At 44.9% G+C, this 14574-nt stretch overlaps 1 protein-coding gene across 5 annotated transcripts in view; it reads left to right on the forward strand.

The window, feature by feature from the left end:
- The window catches only part of LOC144128214 (uncharacterized), a 186467-nt gene that overhangs the window by 63190 nt on the left and 108703 nt on the right, over nt 1-14574 (forward strand). For 2 of the 5 annotated variants that reach the window (XM_077661442.1, XM_077661444.1), the window contains exon 1: nt 9788-10130. The exons of the other annotated variants lie outside the window; for them this stretch is intronic. The gene's annotated coding sequence lies outside the window, so the exon portion shown is untranslated. Of the gene's footprint in view, nt 1-9787; nt 10131-14574 lie in introns of those variants that run through there. 5 annotated transcript variants of the gene reach the window in all.

Genomic DNA, 14574 nt, shown 5'->3' on the forward strand with positions numbered 1-14574 from the left:
CTGCTGCTGAAGCAGTCTGGTCGGCGCTGCCGTGTTTTGAGTCGGGTGCGAGCTGCGCCCTTTATTCGACCACACGCGCACCATCCTGCTCGTTTTCCGCCGCAAAGGGCCAAGCTGCTGTCGCCTTATTTTTTTCCCGTGGATTGCATCGATTATTCATTTATTTTTACATTCATCTGTGTTGACTTGGCTCTGCAGGCTGTATTCGAGCACACGATGCGCAGGTGCAAAGCGGTACGGATGAATAGTGCTTCTGGACGTAAGACTGAGCCACCCAGCTATTGCTTCGAATTTGCATTGAAATGGCGGTCGCCCGCTCGTAGAGGGCCGTAGTGTGACGGCGCCTCCTTGCCTCCGCGACGAGCGGTACGCAACGCCTCTGCGCGCCTCGGCGTTAACCCACCCCGCACGATTGTGGAGGCGCCCGTGAAGAGTATGGTAATTTCCGCAGGGTGGCGCAACCTGGCATTCATGGGACGCGAACGGCGTGCGCTTGTCTTTTTATTCAGGGCTCTTAGAGTGCAGGCCCACTTGCCGTGCACTCAGACTTCTGCTGCTCCTCCTGTGCATCCGAAAACAATCCGATTTATGTTAGATCTTTTTTTCGGTTCTTACCTCTCCTCCATCTTTATTTGTCATCTCGCACGCTTCACGAAGTCGTTCCTCCGCTGAAAATCACTTTGTTACTCACTGTAAACAGTTTAATTCGCCTTTTTGTGATGATCCGTATGGACAATCACGGCTGGTACGATACAGTGTTCTTGCGTGAGCAGAATTAAGTCTCTTTTTTTGTATTCCATATGCGCACGTGTTTGTACATGTGGCCGCGTTCGCGCCACACATCTCAGAGCGAGGGTGGGATCATGCTCATGACTCGTGTAGAGTGAAATCTCTACATGCAGCCTCATTGGCCCACTTGTTTCGGCGCTTAAGTGAGCCAGCTAGAAGTCACTTCAGTAGCTGCAGAACTGAAGTGCACTGCGGAAACAGCAATTCCTTCACCTTCGGAAAGTAGTCCAGCTGTTCCAGCGACGACCTCATGCAATGCCATAACCCGAGCTTCTCCATTCTGCCTAGTTCTTAGACACCCGCGACAACAATTGTTCATTTGGTGCCTTCTCCGATGCCTTAATTGGTACCATTAATCTATTCAGCGCATTAAATTCGCTCTCAATTTCAGCTACTTCCTCTTCATTGCACGTATGAAACCGTGATCTCGGGAGTGTTCTCTTGCTAACATTTTTGTTTTCCTTCTCAAGGCTGGGCATGTCATTTTTATCGTATGTCTCATTTAATATTTTGTTCCTTATTGTCGAAGATTTTACGGTAGACTGTATGTTTTACTTCTTGGCTAACTTCGTTCCGAATGGAACGGTTCCAATCTTTTTTGAATGTCATCAAATCATTCAGGCGATTTTTCTTGATAGTTATTACGGTAGATTTTTTTGGGGGGTCGGTCGAAAAAGAGCTTTGAAAATGTACTGTATCAGTAGTGAAAAAAAATCTATTTGGGCACATGATAAAAGACCAGTCCAGATTTGTAGAAAGAAAAGAGCCGAGTTTTTTTTTGCTTCTATGAAGTATATTAGATTTTCGATATCATTGGATGTCCTAAATTCAATGGGGATTAGCACAAGCGTTCTTCCCGCCTTCAAGAGATTACAAGCTCTGATTACGCACAGCAAATCATACGGCATGGCCCGTAACGAAACCCTTTGAACACGGAAGTTTTTCTTTTTTTGCACTTGTACATTTGCCCACGAGATGTAAGAATTCTCTTTTAGGATCCTATTTGCTTTAGAATAGACATATATAGGTCATGAGCACTCCCGGTCCTGCTTTTAAACTCAGTCAGTTCTGAACCCCTTCATTAAATTGACGGGCAGGGAACGGGCAGAGGACTCGAATCTTACCCACCGCACCAGCTATAACCTCTAAGTTACAGCGTTCCTTAGCGTGCCTATCATTCGATACCGATTGCTTGCGAAGGTTCATAAATACAGCAGGTACTACACTGGTCGCAGAGACGAGAGGTTCCCCTCCGAGTTGTGAACTTCAGGTCTCGCATCAAGCAACTCATCGTGAAACCACTTACAAACAGCCTGTTCATTTCATCCCGCCCTAGGCATTCTTAATATGCAGTGAGCTGGCCGTAACCGCATTCCAAGCCTCATTAATTTCGCGACCTCCCCGCGCTCCGGTGTCTGACTGTTTGAAGATCGCAAACGACGCGAATAATTGTCTCCGGTTTCTCCGCTGTGGGCTCTCTCGTGCACATCGTCGCGACGTTACACTTTCGTACCGAGAGGGATATGGTGCACTCGGCGACGGTTGTTTGCTTAGATAGGAAGCGAAGGAGGAAGCCGGTGTTACGTTAATCACTGGGCTAGCTTCGTTCGAGGCCATGAGACGCGAACCGTATCGAGAACTCGGGAAGAAAGTTTAGGGTTACAGGTGTTTCGCTCATTGATACGCTTGTGAAACTCCTCGTATACTCGAATTTAATTAGTGAACAGTGCCATCACCGGCGGTCTTGTAAGAAATCGTTTGCCGGCATGCTTCAGTTTCTCCCCTTTGGGCGCAGGATAGCATTCTCTAATTAGCGTGTTTTAACAAAAATCAACGCGCCAAAATTTGGAAGCGCCACTGATATGTCCTTCCCACAGCAATGAAGTTTCAATTTAAGCATTTTTTTCTTCCGCCGTAATGTTAACTCGTAAGGCCTGAGGCCATCACTGTACAAAATGATACCCTCATAAACGAACTCAACTTCCGGGAACACTATTTCGGTTACAAATTTTGCGCTCATTTTCCGCGTTCTCCTGTCATTCAACCTTTTAAAAATGAGCCGAAGAGCGGATCTACCAGTCATGGTACGTTAAGGATTCATAGGTGACTTCGTTAGCATACTGTCCGAAAACGAGCTCGAAAGGATATATCAAAGTAAGCTAGCGGGTGGGGAAATATCGAATTCTAATATTCATAATAACAGTTCGGCGGTTTTCTGAGCACACACACGTCTTAGTTTCTGACAGGCACACAAGCTTTCCGCCTAATTTCAGGCCTCGTATATAGCGCGCAGGATTAAATTTCTGTGCACATATAGTTTGTCCCTGAAAGTTCCATTACCAAAGATTTCTTTCATAAAATAAAGTTAGTTTTTAATGGTCAGATACCAGTTCAACGAGCGAATAAGATCTCAAAATAGCGCACTCGATCACTAATCTAATTTACCTCGTTGTTATTTGTCACAAATATGTCCCAACATTTTCAACCCAGCCGTAACCTTTCGGGCCCAGCAATTATTAACCGGTGCTTCTGTGCCCAAAACATTGCCAAAGCGAATAGTGCAGTCAGGACTTTACGCTTTTTATAACTTTTCTCTATCTGACGAACACAACACTATGACATGTTTGTCACACTCGTTTTAACCACACTGATATCCGCCCATCTAACTTTCTGCCGTCCCCTGCTACGCTTGCCTTCTCCTGGTATCTACCCCGTTACCCTTAAGGACCAACGATTATCTTGCCTTTGCAATACATTGCTGGGAAAAAAGACACGTGGGATAAGTGCGTTGTAGAACACCAACTATCATCGTCAGCTTGACTAGGACCTTTGGAACTCTGTGAACTTAGCACGATATTACGTCGCTCAGTTAGGCGCCATAAGAGCCTAGTTGATACTGCATTGTGGCTTGACTGTGCAAAGGGGATGTAAGGTCGAAATGTGACAAAGACTGCAGGTGGCGCAACTATCAACTGAAACTTTGTTGAACCGAAACATGAATATTAAAGGAAATGAAAACCACCACTGAGCATGGGTGCCACTTTTTAACAAATGCGTGATGTGTTTGCGAACAAACGCCATCTTCCTCTGTGATAGCGTTATTGAAGGCGTGCTGACACAAGCTTCGCGTGCGTTGGCGATTCAGAATGCGTCAATGATTTCACTGCCGACCCTCTCTTTGCACGTGGCCAGTACATCAGTTTTTCCCATATCACGATTCTTTTTTTGGAGCCTTACGCACCTTTTGCAGTCATCTGCGAGAGCCCCAGACACGCTGATGAGGCCCAGGTTTCTTGAATGTTCCTGCAATATAAGATTCAGACGGCGACCAGTTTCACCAATGTAGCTGGCACCACAAGACAACGAAATGCGGTATATAACTTCTGTTCAGCAACGTACAAACATATCTTTATGCTGACGACCTTATGAACGGCGACTGCCCTGCGTTTCAGGACGATTAACCTTCCCACACATCGACTTCAATTTTCTCGGACCAGAGATGGAATCTCGAGGCAATCTTTTTGAGGCTGTGCGGAGCCTTCTGCACATATGCGATGACGACTGGCCTGTTTCTTTCCTGTGCGCACTTTCGCAACGGAGGGTTTGTCCCTTCTAAAACATTCAGGCTGCCTTCTGCTACTGTTCTGATGATGTGTGGAAGAAAGCCGCTTTCCTTAAGCCTGGAAACCTCTCGGTCAATGATCGATTGCACCCGTTGGTGGCAGGACTTCTTCATCGCTTGTAACAAGCACGCCTTTGCAATGCTTCTTTTGACAAGATCAAAGACTCAAGTTGAAAGAGTTTGCCGAGATTGTAGTCTTCTTGAACAAGGCGCCTCCTTTGACATGCATTTCCATGGATGCCGCTCATATGTATTACAACATTCCGCATAGTGCTGCGGAGAGGTTGGTTGAAGCCGCAATAGAAATGTATGGTCCCGCCCTGTTTCAAAACCCATGTGGGACTTCAGTGGCACCATTCCTTGACTTGCTTCTAGTATACTTGAGCAGCCTATATTTTTATCTTTATGGTATGTTGTGCACTCCACGAAAATTTATTTCTATTGGATCAAGGATTGCGCGAGTTATTTCAAATCTGGTTTTGACGGTAAGGGATGGGCTGTTGGAACAAGAGGTTAGAAGCCGTGAGGTAATCAAACGCTTCCGCTACATGGACGATTTATTAATTCTCGGACTAGTGAGCCACGCAAACGAGGCGAAAGTGGTGGTGAGGTTGCTTGAAGTTGCACACGAACGCATGACATTTTGAGCGGAGCTTCCAAAGGATGGTTGCTTGCAATTCTTGGACATCTGCATTAATGTTGAGGAAAATCCCACGTGCTGGTCGATAGGGTTAGAAGCTCGAAGCGAATCCTGAAATTTGAGTCATGACATTCTAAGATGTCAAAAGATGCATTGCAAAGGCGTGCTTGTTAAGGCGATGAAGTAGTCTTGCCACCACCAGGTGCAATCGAGCATTGACAGAGAGTTTTCAAGGCTTACGGAAAGCAGCTTTCCTGCACACGTAATCAGAACGGTAGCAGAGGACTACCTGAATGTTTGAAAAGGGAAGAGCCCTCCTTTGCGAAGCAATGCGCAGGAAAGAAAAAGTTCAGTCGTCATCCTATATGTGCAAAAGGCTTCGCACAGCGTCAAAAAGATTGCCTGTAAGCACAACGTTGACTTTGCCTTCTCTGCTCCAGGAAAATTGAAGCGGATGGGTGGAAAGGTTAATCGTGCTGAAACGCTGGGCAGTCGCCGTTCATGAGATCGGCATCATAAAGATCCGTTTGTGCTTTGTCAAATAGAAGTTATCTACCGCATTCCTTTGTCCTGTGGTGTCAGATACGTTGGTCAAACTGGTCGCCGTCTGAAGTTTAGAATGCAGGAACATACAAGAAACCTGGGGACTCACCAGCGCACCTGGCACTCTCGCAGATGACTGCAAAATGTGCGTAAGGTGCCAAAAAAGGAAGCGTGATATGGGAAAAACTGATGTACTGGCCACGTGCCGGCATGCTGTATCGCCAACGCCCGCGAAGCTTGTGTCAGCACGCCTTCAAAAGCAACATCACTCTGGAAGATTGCGTTGGTTAGCAAACACATCACGCATTTGTTAAAAAGTGACGCGCATGTTTATTGATGGCTCTCATTTCTGTTAATATTCTTGTCTCCGTGAAATAAATTTTCAGTTGATAGCTGCGCCACGTCCAGTCTTTGTCTCGTTTCTTCTTTGTATCCACTCAGCGCAGTCAAGCCACAATTACTTCAGTTAGCGGGCCTGATCGTTTGGTTTGGAAAATGTTTCTCAGTATAGATGTAAACAGCGCAGAGCTTATACTACAGTGATCGAAGGCTTGATTACCTAAAAGAATATTAACCTTTTCACAAGAGTGTTGAAACTTCGGTCGGAAGCTACTTTCTTTATGGAAAAAAAATATTTGTATCATATAAGCTTAACCACTGTTCACTTAACTTTATTTCCCTTGATAGAACTCCTCGACAGACCATTCTGTCTCTGTATGCACAAATTCACTTAGGGGGACTGCTGGTAGTACGTCGGGTTGCTATTCACTATTCGTCGATAACTCCTGGCTTACGCTGACACTGCCATATGCTCGTTTAAGAAATTTTGGAGCAACTTTCGTTACAAGCCAGACAGTGTGTGCGCTTTCAGACACTGACCCTATATGCATGTATTTATTGTAAACTGCTCACGCCGATAAACAAAAAACCAAAACTGAAGTCAAATGAAGGTTTCTCACCGTGTACCGAGTAATAAGGTTGCGCAGTGTTTTAAGAACATAACTTCGAACAAACATCCCTTTTTTATGCTTAAATGTTTTCCCTCCAGCAAGAATTATAACTCTTGTTATATTTCTATTCGTTTTACGAGGAGGTAATGCAAAGGATGCGCAATTCCGTCACGCTGAGCATTAAAACCTTTCGTTTAGGATGCCGTTATGTGTATACTTCCTCTTTGTGAACTTGAATAAAAGAGGCTCTTTTAAAATATATCTTTTCTCAGCTCAGAATTCATTTGTTCTGCAAGTAATTATCGGCTCCAAGCTCACAAAGCCCTTAATCTCTAATACGGTGGGTATGAAATGTTTAAAAGTGCTTTTTTTTTTCAAAGTAGCATGTATTCCTGCGATCTTACGTAAACAGCTCTGGAAGCTTTGAACCAATATTGATGCGCTTATAATTGTTCGGGGATCCCAGGTGATAATTAAGTATCTTCGTGCGCGCAGCGTTTATTACGTTATTGTGATCTCCTACAAAAATAAAGGCGCTGAATGACTGCCTGGCCACTTTTAGCGCAGTTTTTCTGCACCTCACTCTGCATCTGAGGATTTTTGATCAGAAGAAGAAAAGACTTCCGTTCCTAATGACGTAACACGAACGCCACTTTAACACAAGCTTATGCTCGGCAATCTTGCAACTGATGCTCTCCCCGGGGCTACATTTGTGAGTTATCACCTGCGCTTAGTTAAACCTTAGCTTATGCGTTTGCTCCTGGTTTCAGCTAGTTTAGTTGGGTAAAACGACCAACATTTTTATGGCTGATAAAATATAAGCACGTGGAAATGTATCTAAAATCAATGCTATTACGCTTGCTCAATAAACATGATAATTGTTTCGCTTTCTTGAATTGAAGAATAAACACCTGCTTGCCAAGCTGAAACTCAAAGCAACGTTCGTTACCTTGTTTCTAAACATAGTAAATGATCCACTGTGCTATTTCTTTCAATGGGACTGGAAACGTGCTCACCATTTTTGTCGGATTCGAGAAACCATTATCTTGTTGTATACAGTATACGCATTGCAAAGTTATCAATGAAACAAACCTTTAGTGCCGCAAAGAAAAAATAGCGATGACCTTATCCAGTCATTTGCACATAAACAGTCTCCGCATGCCATAATACATATCCAACGTTTAACATAAATGAGTAAATGAATTAAATACAAAGATATGCGGATCTCAAATAGTTCACAGGTTTAACCACATCCACCACAACAAATTCATGCTCAGACTAATTCCTCTCTAGCCGTGTAACTGTCCGACCAGTCAGACAGACGCTCGTGATGGTGACCAAGCAATGACCCCTTTTAATGTTCCGTCCCGAAGTATATACAGCCAGAACGGTCACATGACTTATCTTAGAACTGGGTGAGGGAAAGGAAGGCATAGCGCATATCTCAACTCGTATCAGTGGGGCGGCCGCGCGCACAGTGCTTATCAGGATGACTGTCGCAGTAACCATACACCAAAATATAAAAGCCGAGGCCAGTTCATGGGCACAGTGATTATCGGCATATATACAGGGTTTTTTCTCCTAAGACTTTACACAGTTTATAAATACAGGCTTTTTAGTTAGAAGAGCATTTTTTCGGCATTGCATTGCCAGTGGTGTAGTACAACGGAATACAGCTAAGGCGTGCTAACTAGTACGCTGGTAACTAATGTTGAATAGTTCACCTTTTAACTATTACTGTTGGGCTCCTTAATTTTTGAGTGGAATGTGGCCCACCATAAGTAACATTTATATCAGTTGTCAGAATTTAGAAAACGCGGTTGCCCTCGGTGCTGCGGCCCAACAAATTTTGACTAATTCGACGAGTTATGTGCACTGGGTAGGTTTCTTTGCCTTCAAGCTTCTTGATATCGCATGTATTTTGGAGCAATGTAGAAAAAATTTGTTGGGTCACAGCGCCAAAAATAATTGCGTTTTTGAAAGTCTAAAAATTCATATGGATATAACTTACGGCGGGCCAAACTCCTCTCAGAAATTATGGAGCCGAACAGTAATTGTTAGAACGTTAAATATTTATTAATAGTTAACCAACGTGTTGGTTAGAACGTCTCGCTATTCCGGTGTACTATAGGACTGAAAGTTTCATGCAGAAAAAGTGCTCTTTTAACCCAAAAACCTATTTTTAAAAACACTATAAAACTTTGAAACACCCTCTGTACGCCACACTAAGTGGACGTGTCTTAGAACACTTTGGATATGCTCATGTACGAGACCAGCCGGCCGCGTCGCGCCTTATTTTGTACGCGGCCTTTGATTTCTTATTATATCCTCAGTCTTCGCCTTTTTCGTTAATTAAATTTTTCTCCTTCCAGTTTTCATTTTTGGCGAAATATTTAGAAATTTTCTTGCGGCAATTTGGCAAACTTAAAAGCGTTTGCCTCCTTTTGTCCTCGAATGTGATTCCTTCTTGGTTAAGTGTGTTTCTTGAAGGAACTTGCACCACTGCTTGATTAATCATGCCTCAATTTATGTTTTTCCTTCGGGTTTCTTGCTTTCGCCAGATATTTGATGTCGTAACTACACGCAGGTCATCAAGGGTGTCATTGCAGTGATGTCATCACTTCTAGGGCCTCTCGAGCTTTGCTGCCAGTTTCGCCCCATTTGAGCAACTATCACGATGAGTGGCCTTTCGGAAAGCGCAGTCCAAGGCGAGAGTGGCTCAAATCCTGAATGATGCCAACTAGGTGTACAAAACCCCTCGCAACTCACTCTTCTCCGACACAAGCGAAATCTTCCGCTCACTTTCAGCGCATTCCTCCGAAGCTTCCTTTCGACTGAACACAACTCTCACGCTCACGTGATTTCGAAGCATGCAGTCAATAAGAGCAACAGAAAGGTATAAATAGCAGCTGAACACGTGCATGGAAGAGCGGCGGGACGGGTTAAAACTAGCTGCGGCGTTTACGTTGAAGCGGACGTTGATTCTCGCTTTCTCCATACCTTCCGCGCGCGCCAGACCACTTCCGCGAGAAACCACATTTCGCTCTTGCAGCAACTTCCGCCCCTCCAATCTCTTCCAGAAGAAAACGCAGACGGTTTGACGCCCTGAGTAAGCAGCTAGGTGGCACCTTTGACGTCACGTCGAGGGGGGACGTCATTAGAGTTGCCGGAGGGGGGGGGGGGGGGGTGAGGGGGACTGGCGGTGCTCCGGCAGCCCCCTCTCCCAATTAGGGGCGTGTAACGCGATACACAAGAGCGCGCGAGAGCAGCATGCCTGCCGCAATAAGCTTGCTTTCCCGAGAACGCAAACATGGGGTCTGTGATGCAAGGAGCCTGCTGCAAGTAATTAACTCTGGCCGTGCTTTTCCGACACTCACTCTCCAACCGCTGAGAGCTTGAAGCTAGAAAGACGGATGCCCTTCTGATAGGTTTACAGTCTTCATTTTCACCAATGGTGTTAAAGTGCTGCAAGATGAAGCGAACGTATTTCACCTACTCTACCCTGGCAGCTTCACCTTTTTGTGACCACGTGCCTTCTCGGCGCTTTGAATAACAGGAGCGAGGACTTCTGCCCAACTGAAAAGTGGTGAGCCTGTTTCCGACAGCTATGACCGCTCTTGTGAAAGAGTTAACTTTTCTGCAAATATTTCGTCTAATATCTCACTGGTTGTGAGATTCTCCTTGCTTCGCCGCCGAAGAAAATGCCTAAACTATAGAAATAAGCACCGCACTTTTTTACAGTGTGACTGCGAGTCATTCGCTGCACGCTCCTCTCCAACGCCTCCGAGCCTTTACTGTTATTGGGCGGAGGAGTCCGTTTCCTCTCAATGTTGTTTTCGGTGTGGAGCTGTTATCCTGTCTTCAGAATAAAAACACTAATGGAAAGTTTTCTATCCTTGTTAACTTAACTGGTATTAAGTTATGAGTTAAAACAAGTCTGAAACAGTCGCATCATTTTCGAGTGATAAACTGGCACATGCGTAAAAACTCCAGGCAACTTACTATCTCTCGATTGAGGAGACATAACAACCTTAGTTAACTAGTGCTAATGGTTCTCTAACAAATACTGAGTTGACATAAAAGTGAAAAGGTCAAAAGAAGAGTGCTAGTCACGTGGAGAGCTTGAATTCTTTCGTAATTGGCATCCCTCACGGCGTCGAAGGCATGGTTGCGTCTTTAGAGCAATTCGACTGAGTTTGTTCTGCAGCTTGTCGCATCTATATTTGGTCCCGATATCATCCATCGTTGGCGCCATTCTCCCCAATCATCTCGAATAAAGATTACTGCACACAACAAACCAAAGCCCCTAGTAGTGCATTACAAGGGAACATTCCCACAATTCCACATGTTTTTCTCTGTGCCTCAAAAAAGAAAACGTAAGGAGCTTATGAGTTTAGGCTGGCCATATCGGTAGAGGGTGCGAAAAAGTCAGAATGCATAAGGACTCCGTTGCACGTCATAGACATTGTACGGACGTCTTGTGGAAACAACATGGATAGGAATTGACAATCACACGTTAAACGTAAACAAACCATGGTGATTTCCGCGTGTTTTTTTATATCGTAGCAAATTCATGTTCTTTAATTATCCATGCCCGGCTCATGCGCAGAGTTTCTGCAGAGATTTTGAACGAGTTCACTGAGACCCCATAACCACAAAGGCCACGTCCTATGCAGCGCCCACCCTGCGGTGAAAATGGAAAACATCGTTATTAGATGACAAGAAGAAGGAAGCGTATGCGGCGGCGCCTTCTTGCGGCGATTCAATGCTCGTTACTTTTAATAAGGTGCTTCTAACAAAGACACACTTTCAATGGAGCACGTGATGTAGTGACACCATGCAGAGAAGCAATTCAAAGGGCGCAAGCAGCCTGCGACACGACCTTTCCGATTAGCTAATTTCATGTGTACCCTACATTATTTATACATGGATAACAACAAGGCTAGCTCGAGCTTTAGCAGCTGCTTGCATGCCTGACGTGCTCGTTAGGACGCCATCTGTTGACTGTTAACACTCACAAGTAATTTTGCTTTTGTTCGTGCTCACAGATTACCTGCTAGAACCAGGCGTTTCTCACTGATGGCTTGCTTAAGCACGAAATATGAGGTTCCAAATGGGTAACGAGGTATGTTTAGAGGAACGTTAGCCCAGTTTTTTGATCGTCTACGATAAACTAAGCGCGTGTCCTTGAGAAACAATGATTGCTAAATTAATGGAAAATTGTAAACAATGTTATTGATAACACTTTATTTTAGTAAAAGATAAAAAGCAGCTGGTAAGGTTTCAGTAAAACTAGTAACAGTATAGTGATCTTTTTCAGTAAAATTGGCTAGCGTGTGATCAGGCAAATAAAAAAAGACACAGGGCTACAAGCAAAGCCTATTGAAAATGGCGACATTAACGATTTCATGAGTTTTCAATACCGGAATTGAGCCACTCATAGCATCGTTTATGCTTGAGTGATCCGCACGGTTAGGCCGCATGAGCAGCTGTGTTTTCAAGTGGTCGTAAGGCGCGTGTGTGTTTCACAGGCAGTGCTCACAATCAAATTAAGAAAGCAATTCGTCTTTCCAATGAAATTCGCGAGTACACAATGCAAAATTTACCGTTCAGGCATCACGATGCGGTTTCTTTTTCTATGTGACACGCTTCTTGACTAAATTGGCTCTTGCTCATCGCTTTTAAAACTATATTCATTGTAGTTACTACGACTTATTTCACTGTGTGCAGCTGTATTTAGCTCCGAAAAAGGACACTGCGATGTCTCTATCAATTATTTCAGTGAAAAAGAGGGGACAGGAAGGAACGAATGAATCGAAGCCGCTACGGCACATGAATACGTCACACCAATTTCAGTTTCCACCGGGTCGTGTCAGAACACCACAACAGCGTCCCTCCACACTTTCCCCTTCACCGAGCAGCAGCTGCTCTTTTTTTATATTCCTTTACTTTTCTTCCTGTCGGGTGCGATGAAGCTCCCCAGCCTGCCCCAAGACATTACAGGCGCACGGTCGCCTGCGCGCTGTCACTCGTTGACAGTCCAAATCTTCCCTCCCGCGCCGTTCATATTCTCCTCCTACGTTTCTCACCTCGTGGAGGCCCCGCAGGAAGGCGCCAAGATGGGCGTGTAATTTGATTTCAAGAGCACTTGCACGGCTTGGCTTTTGGCCGCCAGGCGCCCGAATAACTCGGCGATGTGGAAAGCTGCCGCACAGCAAGTGAGCGCCCCAGAGAAAAGCGCCATTAAAGTTAGAGAGCGGCCTTCACTCGTGCCAACGTCCCCACGGGTACTGAGGAGAGTGGCACTAAATAGACGAGTGAAAAGAAAGGGGGAAAAGGACAAAACGTCACCAGCGTCAGACCGTGTCAAGATTGCGGGAATTACCTACTGATCGTATATGCCGCCAACAAAACGAAACTCCCTTTGAATTTTTTTTTTGCTGGAGAGAGATCACGGCGGGGGAGGCTAGCGAGGAGACAGCACTACGAGCTCTCTTGTGTCTAGACCAATGCATGAAGATGTGTTTGAAGCAATAAGCGTTGTGGCAGACGTGCGAGTAAAATCTCTCTCAGTAAATGTGGGAGCCATTGTCGCAACTTTGCTCCTGCTGAACCATTTGACTAACGTGAGAACTCTACACTGCGTTTGAAGCATTTAATTAGCCCAGTGGCGTTTGCTTGTCGGCCGTAAAGTGGGGTTTGTACTATACATGAATGTCTTAGCTTTTGGAGGGGCGGGGCCGAGAGTTGTTCCCACTTTGAAGAAATCTGGAGCGCCGGCAGTGCACAGCGGGTCACAAAGCGTGAACACGGATCGTATTTTGTAGTGTCTTTAATTTTCACAAACGGAGTGCTTCGTTGTAAACCTTGGCATGAAAAACTTTTTACCTAGCAGAATTGAATAGCCGTTGTAGGCAAAGATATCTTAATGTTAAATAGACAATTCCAGTGCTGCTGTTTTATAAACTTTGATCTTCGTTGAGATTCCAATCGCTGATCACAGATGCATGCAACATTTCTCCTGAAAATGACGGTAAACTTCGTCCGTGAGCGCTGCGAGCCCAATAAAGGCAATAAATGAATTGGCACTCTTTTCGCAAGCTGTGGTCTTCAAAGGTTCATTTTCTGGGCATACGCAGTGCAGTTCCTTCTCATTGGTGTAAATGTATTTGCTACAAAACTCAGGGTGTTCGCTTATACCTTCAGTGAGGGGCATTTTTGCTGCCGGTACAGCTTCGTTTGTATATTTAATCTCCTGTCAAGAAATACGTGGGGCGAATCCTAGTTTTTTGCTCTTTGCATGCTCCGACAACAGTCCTCGCAACTGACTTGTTTTGCAAACGCGAGGACTAATGTAAAAACTAGTTGGAGTAGCTCAAGCAACGTGCTAAAACGGCACTGGGGGCGACGGGCCAAACCGATCCGTTCCGTCTGGTTCCGAACGGCCCCCAAACAATGTTTTAAGAAAAAAAAACGATTCTCAGCAACTCGCTGGCTAAGTTGATGTTTGTTTGGAACAAAAAAAAACGCAATCAGCACGTTGAGAATTGGATTTAAAATATTTCGACCAGTCGACTAAAATTCTAGATGTCGTTAGCGAAAACTAAGGGTATCCACCATGGTAAAGTGAATGGTAGTGCAACGCAGCCTCTGTGTTTGTGCGAGCAGACGTTGATGTCGATGCACGCATTTCACTTGCGGAACCGGCCTCTGTTGGCAGCATCTGTATTTCATTTTAGTCTTTTCTACCTTAAGCAGCTCCGTTTTCGGTGAGCGCGGACTCTTTGTGATTACAGCAGGGTACAGTATTTTTCCAGACCGCCTTATATTTGTCCCCAGCGTCGCTTTAAGGAACATCCATCCAACTGATAGCTTTCTCAGGTCTCGTCGAGCCACCGCAGATAGATGCAACCGACTTGAAACGGGACTTGTGAATCATTTGCATTGCAGCTGTGGGTGCCACGAGGGAACTCATTCCTGTTTCTCAAAAATAATGCAAGCAAAATGGCGGACCTGTTTGCCCACATACA

The sequence above is a fragment of the Amblyomma americanum genome, chromosome 4 (assembly GCF_052857255.1).
Source record: "Amblyomma americanum isolate KBUSLIRL-KWMA chromosome 4, ASM5285725v1, whole genome shotgun sequence".
Taxonomy (NCBI): domain Eukaryota; kingdom Metazoa; phylum Arthropoda; class Arachnida; order Ixodida; family Ixodidae; genus Amblyomma; species Amblyomma americanum.